Raw genomic sequence first — 8916 nt, 5'->3', positions numbered from 1 at the left:
GTCTTCTATTATTAAAATATCTTACCAATTCAATTAGAAATCAATATTCACTATTAAAAATCGTTATATGTATGGAATAAAATATTTCATACTGTTTTGTTATGCATATTATACATAATATTATATTATTTTATGTTTTTTTTTTAATCCGATTGACCCAGATCGTATAGGTTCTTGTACACAAAAGTTTTCGATTGTTTTGTGTCTTTCGCCATATCTTGAATATTGTCACCTTATCTTATCATATTAATTTTAATTTTATTTTCAATAGAATTTTTATTAGCCCACTTTCAAGTATCATTTCGAAGATCTTCTGTTCAATAAAGTATAAACATAAAACGTGTTCTAACCATTGTAATATATTTTGTGTAATCGTTAAATAGCTTTCTTTAGCAATTTCAGACATTGCTTTATTGTATTATTTACAGTATATATTTTTTGTTATAAAATATTCGTTTAATACTAATCCAATATATTATCAATAGATTTCATAATGTATTTTGAAATGTATTGTTTTTAACTTAATATATTAAACATTAAGTACGCCTCTTAATTTTATTTTTATTTATTATATAGTATCCAATATTATGGTATAAGTAATACTAAGATTTAAGGTTGTATAGCACTTAAGTATAGCCAAATACCCCAAATAGATATTGGTAATAATTAAAATTGTTTGTAAACATTTCATAGTTATTTTTTTCTTATTATATAATAATAGATACATACCTACTTTTTAAATTTTAAACAGACTTACAACTGACTTTTATACCAAGCCACTAAGAATTCATGTATTATATTAACTAATCTCTATAATAGCTATACAATAGTAATACACTAGCCATGTATGTTCAGAAAAATTAATTAATCGCTCTGTTTCCAATTCATACACAATTATATTAACTTTGATAACAGAATTTTCATTATATATGGTTTTTGTTGTTATCTTAAATTTTAATATGATGTGTAAGGAATAAGGGAACCATCATGAGACTGCAAACATTTAAGCTTTAAAAATAGGTATTTACTTAACCATATTGTAATAATCAAAATTGTATTGTTATTTTATGCTCTATTTTAATTAGATGAGATAAATGGTTATACAAGTCATTTAATGACGATGAAAAAAAATCGAATACGTTAAAAAAAAAAAAAAATAAACGTTTAATGAATTAGATATATTGGAATTGTATTTGTTACATAATATTATATATTATATTTCAGACCTTCGCATAAACTCTTCCAATGTAGGAATACAGAGATTTAAAAAAAATAAGTATTCTAGATTGTCAAAACATTTTTCTCGATCAATTATATTGCAGCATAGGCAAAATTTTAACGATTCTACAGCCGAACAATTTAATTTAATTTTCATTCTTAGTTCCATATTTCCATGTATATAGACTATAAAGTATAACATTAATAAATTCATGTACATATATGTTATTTGAATTCAGTACTTTTGTCAGCAAATGATGTACGTAAAGTGTTTTTAATGAAATATGAATAACTGTCTAATGAATATTGTCACAATTAAAAATAACCTTAAACTCCAGTCTTCGATGTTTAAATGTTTGAATGTCTTAAAAATATTTATTATAAAAAAAACACCAATCATAGTTACATTTTATCAATTGAAAATTATTTTAAATAAATTTTATGTTTTTAAATTAAAATATTGATAAAATTAAATAAAAACAACTTAGAATGACCTCAGTGGTATTAAAGCCGATTGATAAATTATCCAATTATTTCAATTTATTGGTCGTTTTATACAAACTGATTATAATTAATTCTATACATTTTACACTCAGCTCTTGTTACTATTTGATAAAAATAATTATTATAAGCATTAGGCACTATATAGTTTATTTATTTAAATTTAATGTATAAGGTAATATTCAGTTTATAACTTATATCAATACAAATTATTAATAACAATATGTACATTTTTTTTTTATTAAATTAATTTAAGTTTGTATTACTAAAATGCGTTAATAACTTAATATTAATTTTTCATTTGACATAACAATCGTTAGTAATAATAATAATTTATAAATCAATTTGAACCTTTTATAAGATAATTATTGAAATCAAAATCATCAGTGGTAACAAAGCATTTTTGGTTAAAATGTCATACAACTAATCCTAATCAAATCATATATTATCTATTTTGTATGATAAATAATTTTTATCATAACTCTTATTTTTCTAAATTTAAGTTATTTATTTGTGTTAAATACTTAAGTGTAATTATTATTGACAGTTTAAACTCTAGATGACTAAGCTTATATAATTCTTTTCATTTATTATTATATGTTGTTCATTACTATTCATTATATTTTTAAACCATAATCATTTTTAAAGAAACAAGGCCACATTTTTTGTACTACCTTTCTATGCTAATAACGATTCTGGATTATTTCTACGTTTTTCACGTGACCTACTGTTATTCGAATTCTAAGAATTAATTGTATTAATTTGTTTAATGTTATTGATCATAATATTATAAGTACAAATAGAAAAATACTATTTAAAAAAAATTCTGTAAAGCAGTTTATTTGTTAGTCATGAGTGAGATTTTAAAATCAACTTAAAATATTCATTTTAGCAACGTAATAGGTGAATTTAAATATAAATTCAATTACTAACTTTGTTTTGTTTACAATATTTTTTTGTTTTTATACATATTTACTTACAATGGCAAGTATTAGCAATTATTTTATGCATATGGGTATAATGTTTACTTATTAAAAACAATTAGGAAGTTCAATGTTTTTCATTATTTTTGTGTTTCTAAGTAATTTAAATAATCAAATTTTAATTTTTTTTTTAGATTTTTACTCTTTCCACATTTGAAGCATATTCGTATTATTTAAGCATAATTATTAAAATGAACATAAGTTAAACGAATACTTTGCGATTACAATTTAATTGTATATCAAAAAATATGAATAGGTATGTATTATTAAAATCATAGAAATATGAAAATTATTATATAATTAAATATTTAGTATTAACGCCAAATATTTGAAAATGAAATGCAAGGTTTTGCATAGATTGTTCTAACAACGATATTTAAAAACACGATCAACATTTTTAATTCATATTTGAAGTTACCATTTTTAGGAAGTTGGATATTTAAATGAAATATAAGGATACCTGATCTGACCACACCTATCCTAACCTATCGTATTGCTCATATAAAAATAAATTACTGTAATATAAATATCTTACAAATTATTTGACGCTGATCCATCCGTATAGTTTGTTCAAAATCGATTTTATAATATACATCGGTTTATTATTGAATTTAAATTCAACACATTAATTACAGTAACATACTCAACGGAGAGGTAAAATAGAAATCTAATATACAACAAAGTGAATACCGAGTGCAAAAGTTATTTTCTGATTTTCATTTGTAAAATATTGATGTTACACTATGTAATTAATAATTGTATGTACCTATTATATCTTTAGATATAATCGTTATCGTTGGTCACTTGATCGGATGATAGATGTGTGTAGATGAAAGAACTTGATCTGATATAATAGTAGCATGTCGTTTAAAATATGAAATACCAATCACTGTTAAACATTTATTTCTAGGAGAATTTTAACCATTTATAATTATAATTTTTATTTATTGTTTAAGAAATATATATGTTGTAGTTTTTATTATTATTTTTAACTCATTGCTTATTAGAAGAAATTTGATATTTTCACAAAAAAAAAAAAAATGCTTTAAATAAGTTTATGATATAAATGACACTAATAAATGTACTTTATAGTTAGTCCGACCAAGCATTATGAGGATGTGAATTTTTTAACTCAAAATTTCAAATCTATATTTCATATTCTCGTTTTGCTTATACTGGCGAAGCACAAAATTATCAAGTCAATATTTATTATTTCATGATTCCATATATAATTTGGTTCAAGTTATGCAAATTTAAATATAATTGAATAGGTACTTTACAGTGTTCATGTATGTATTCTCAAACTGTTGGTGACAAACAATTTTACTTACGGCCTCTACTCGTAACACATATAGTTTAGTAGAACAGTATATTGTTTCCTTGTAGCTCTTCTTGTTCGTTTTTTTTTTTTATTTGTCTATCAATATTTCGATTTAAAGCTGTGTTTCAATTGTATACTCGGGAAGCTATTAATAATTATTATATTAATTTGATTTACTCCTACAAAATATAACCTTAGGAATAATAGGAATGTATTAAGGATGATACCGATTAATCACATTTCCTATACTGGAAACCCAAATATATTACACGGCTCTTATCCGTCGATTTTTTTGCCTTGAAAAATCATAGTTAGAGAACTTTCACCTTCGGTCGAGTTTTTTTTTTTATTACTATTACACGAGCGTTTTTACCGGTTTATTCCGTTTTGATTACGTGATGCCTGACCATTTATATCCTGTGTGTTTTTACCATTCAATTCCTATAAATATAATGTAGGTAGTAGGTGCTTACGATACATACGATCCGAATTGTTAATATTAATATTTCTACATTACCTACTTCATAAATCTGTAATCATTCTTTCATAACTTAAAATAGTTAGTTCGCAGAAATACAATACACATATTCAATATTTACTCGTGATTATAATATTATTATTAAAGATGTGTCACACCTATACTCAAATTACATCGATAAAATGTTCAATCATATATAATTGATTTATTTATTTTCTTTATTATACATATACCTAGAAATCATTGTACTACGAAATTGATTTCGCGAATATATTATAGTGTGTTGTTTGCATTTTTGTCGATACTTACGATAGTACTTCTAAATATTTTTATCAAGTATGAAAATTCACAGAAACTTGTATACGTAACTACACTTGTGCTTTATATTTGTGTAGGTATATTATATGAAATTAGATAATGGCAAGTAACTATAGTGTGTTAAGAACGGGTCAAGAACACAGTAGAGTGAAAGGAGGAGAGTGAAGGATAGGCAGAGTGAGGTTTTTATTTTTCTTTCATTCTCACCACTAATCTGTTGCACTTCATTACTCCAACATGGATTGTCACATCTATTTAAGATTAAATTAATTGTCAATTATATAGTATGTTAAAACTAACAAGATATAAATATATAACATAAATAAATATTCAAAAAGTTCCAAACATCAAAATAAAAAACTATGTATGTTCATGGTTGGTATTTTTTTTTTCTAATAACAAATAATCAACCAACTGATGAAGAATATGTTCAGTATAATAGGTACCAGGTACCTATTGTAACAGAAAAAAAATATAATAATATCAATATTACACACATAGTAGGTATATTATAGTACATATTATTACATATTACCTATATAAGCTTAAACATTTCTATTAGAAAAATACACGTTTGATTATGTTATCCCGTTATCCGTATTTCATCATAATTGATAATATATACTCCTGTTTTAAATAAAATATATTGGATATCATCATCGATAATAAATTATTTTATATATTTGTCATTTTTAATTGGGTGTATTAAGGTTAAATTTGGTAAATTTTTTGATTGAAATCAATGTATATGACTATTAAATAAATTATCGATCACTTAAAACTTACAAGTGATAAATCATCATTTCCATTGATAACGTGATATATGACATTTAACGTGTAAGTATATATCTAAACGTTTAATCATATTATATTATAAAACTTTCCAAATATTCATAGTAAAAGCAGTTTAACCAATGTAATGCTAATTATAATTTGTAATCTAAGACTCAGGATAATCATTAGACTGATTTATGGCCTTATGTTTTAAATTTTTTACCCATTTCTTATTTTACAAAGATAATTAAGAGTATTTGCTTAAAGAATTTAATTAATTTATATACATATATTGGATATATATTTTTTATAAATAATACAATGATGTATTAAAAATATGTTTTAGGTTTGTATTGAATATTTCAAAGGAATATAAATATTAAAATACATTACTTTCTCTTTCAATATTACAGAAAATAGATTACCTATCACATACTATAAAAGAATAAAAGAAAAATAGTAATAAAATAAATTTTACATAGGCACCTAATTGAATTTTAATTGTTCTTGTAATATAATGAAGACATACTCGAGTATTTAAATTCTTTTGGAACTGTTTATCGAGGCAACATATTATCATAGTAATATTCTTCAATAAATTAATATAAGTACTATTATAACGTTAACTAAGTGTTTAATATACACGATAGTATATTATACGCATAATTTAAATTTTTAAATGGAATATAATATAACAAATTTTGATTATTAGTACAATAATAAAATACAATTAGGTCAAACATCTATAATAAAGTACTTACAAATACGTATAATAAACTTATTATAAATTTGAACAAAGTGGGTGAAATATGTACTTACATAATATATATATATTAACTGATAACTATTGTTAACAATAAAAAAATAATAATAATAATACCTATATTATAATAGTCATTTGTGTTATATAATTAGGGCAGATTTAATATCGTAATAATTTATTTATATTGTTTCCTTCGAGAATATTTTAATTATTTAACACGAATTATTTAAGTATTGCAATAAACACACACAATTACATTGTGATTATTTAAAATATATAAATTAAAATCGTACCTAACAAATAACAAATAATACACATTTTGTTCAAACGTCCTATTATAACATTTCTTCATGATATATAGCCATATATATTGTGTTTATAGGTGCACAGTGTATAATTAAGTAGGTACTGTTTTTGTAAGTGATTCTTTATAAAAAAAAAAAATAATAATAAAGAAGGTTATATTCAATATAACGGTTTAACATTTTATTACAATTATTTTTTATTTAAATATGATATTATTAAATAAATAGTTTCTAGTAAAATTAAAAACATTAATAATATAATATATTAATATATTATCTTATATTAACATTATTATTTTATTATGTATTGTATGATATGTATATACCCATTTTATATAGTTGGTAAATGTTTCATTGTGATAAGCCATGACCGTTGTACTTCATTAACATAAACCATTATATTAATAATATAAATATAATAATTTAAACGAATAGAAGTAAAACATTTTAACGCCGTGTTGCTTAACTACTTAAGTAAAAACTGCAACAGATTGATATTTTTGGATGGTTATGGATAAAATATCACTCATGGGTATAAAAGTATAATAGTTAATAATTAAAAAGTAACAATCCATAAAGGAAAACTTTTCAACATATTTTTTTGTCGTCTGTGCAATTTATATATTTTAAAATGCGTATATAAGTTATAATACTTTAATGTGTAAGTATGGTTATGGTTATATAAATACAACAACACAAATTACATTAGTTTACTCATAGTGCATATTTAAGATAGTACCTATGTGTACAAAATGTAAAACAAACTTTGATTAATTCAAAGGTTTTACATAATAGTGTCATATTATACCTAACGTTAAAAAAAAGCTGTACACACAATATTCAGTGTTATAATAATATTAATAATAAAAATTGAGTATAACATTCGTTTCCTTGGTTTTAAAATTGGTTTTATCATATTCAACATGTATAGCACCACCATGATGCTGTTTACATGGAATAAATAATACATAATACGCAAACAAGTTTTGTGTTATTCGCCTTAACTAGAAGATTTTTGTCAAAACCAGTTTACCGCGAATAGACGTGCTAATTTTTCCTTTACAATACACGACGACGACGATGATCATTTTGTCGTTACTCATATCGCTTCGCACGAAAATATAAATACGATTTTCGTCTCTATAGCCAACGATGCTGTTGGTTTGATCTGCCTGGGAAATGTAAACAAATACTACTTATGCGCCTACTAAAAATATCGTGGCATTGACGGACGAGATAATATGGACCGCGGGGATGAGCATCTCCGTTCCGTTTAATCCGCTCGCCCTGTATATAATAATAACATGTCTGTTGTACGACTGTGCGTAAACGCCATACTAATATACTATAATACGTTAAACAGGAAGTTGACATCAAATTAAATTCCATTCGAGACCGCTTTTGAACTACCGGCCGTTAATAACATCGAAGCAGTGCAACGGCCTGCGGGTAAAACCGACGACGACGACTCGTTGCAAAATATTATATTGTACACATAATATAATATTATAATAATACACGCGTGCATATGTGTGTTGTACGAATGTTGTATTTTATGGTATAGTTCCATATAGCCGTATGTATAGGTACTGTATAGTGTTTATAATGTGTATGTTTATATAGCATATTATTATTATGTGTGTTTCTAGTACGATCGGCTTCGAGGTCGCAAATATTAGATGGGTATACAAATATCTAAATACATATAAGCGTATCCACGTTTAATACACTTAATAGTAGTTATAATGGACACTCGGTGTCCTCAGATTGTCGTTGTCCAAGGCGATATCAGATATTTCTCAGTTCGATTCCTCGTCCGAATCGCGAGACAAGTGCTTTTTTTGTTTTTTTATTTTATTAACGTACCTACTTACCTACTTACTAATTATTTATTACTCGTTTATTAATTTTCATCAAAAAATTTGTTTATGATTTCGACGCGTTTATCACGTATACACTGCGAGACTGTAACATTATTGTAATAATGTAATCGTACTTCAATATTGAATCCGATAAACGAGAACGGTAATGATTTTGATACTGCGGTGAAACGTTTCTTCAAGACTCTAAACAATCACGGAACCTGCTATTAATTACAGTAATTTTTTCAGAAATAATAATAATATACTCTAATAATTCAATCTAACCACAAAACGTTGATTGTCATTCCAAATATATTAGCGCATAAAATTCATAACAATACGTATTACATATGAGTTCAAATTAAATAATTGTAAATAAATTAAAATTCATAA

The sequence above is a fragment of the Rhopalosiphum maidis genome, chromosome 1 (genome assembly GCF_003676215.2).
Source record: "Rhopalosiphum maidis isolate BTI-1 chromosome 1, ASM367621v3, whole genome shotgun sequence".
Lineage (NCBI taxonomy): Eukaryota > Metazoa > Arthropoda > Insecta > Hemiptera > Aphididae > Rhopalosiphum > Rhopalosiphum maidis.
The sequence above is the reverse complement of the archived record's forward strand: the minus strand, read 5'-3'. Positions refer to the sequence as shown.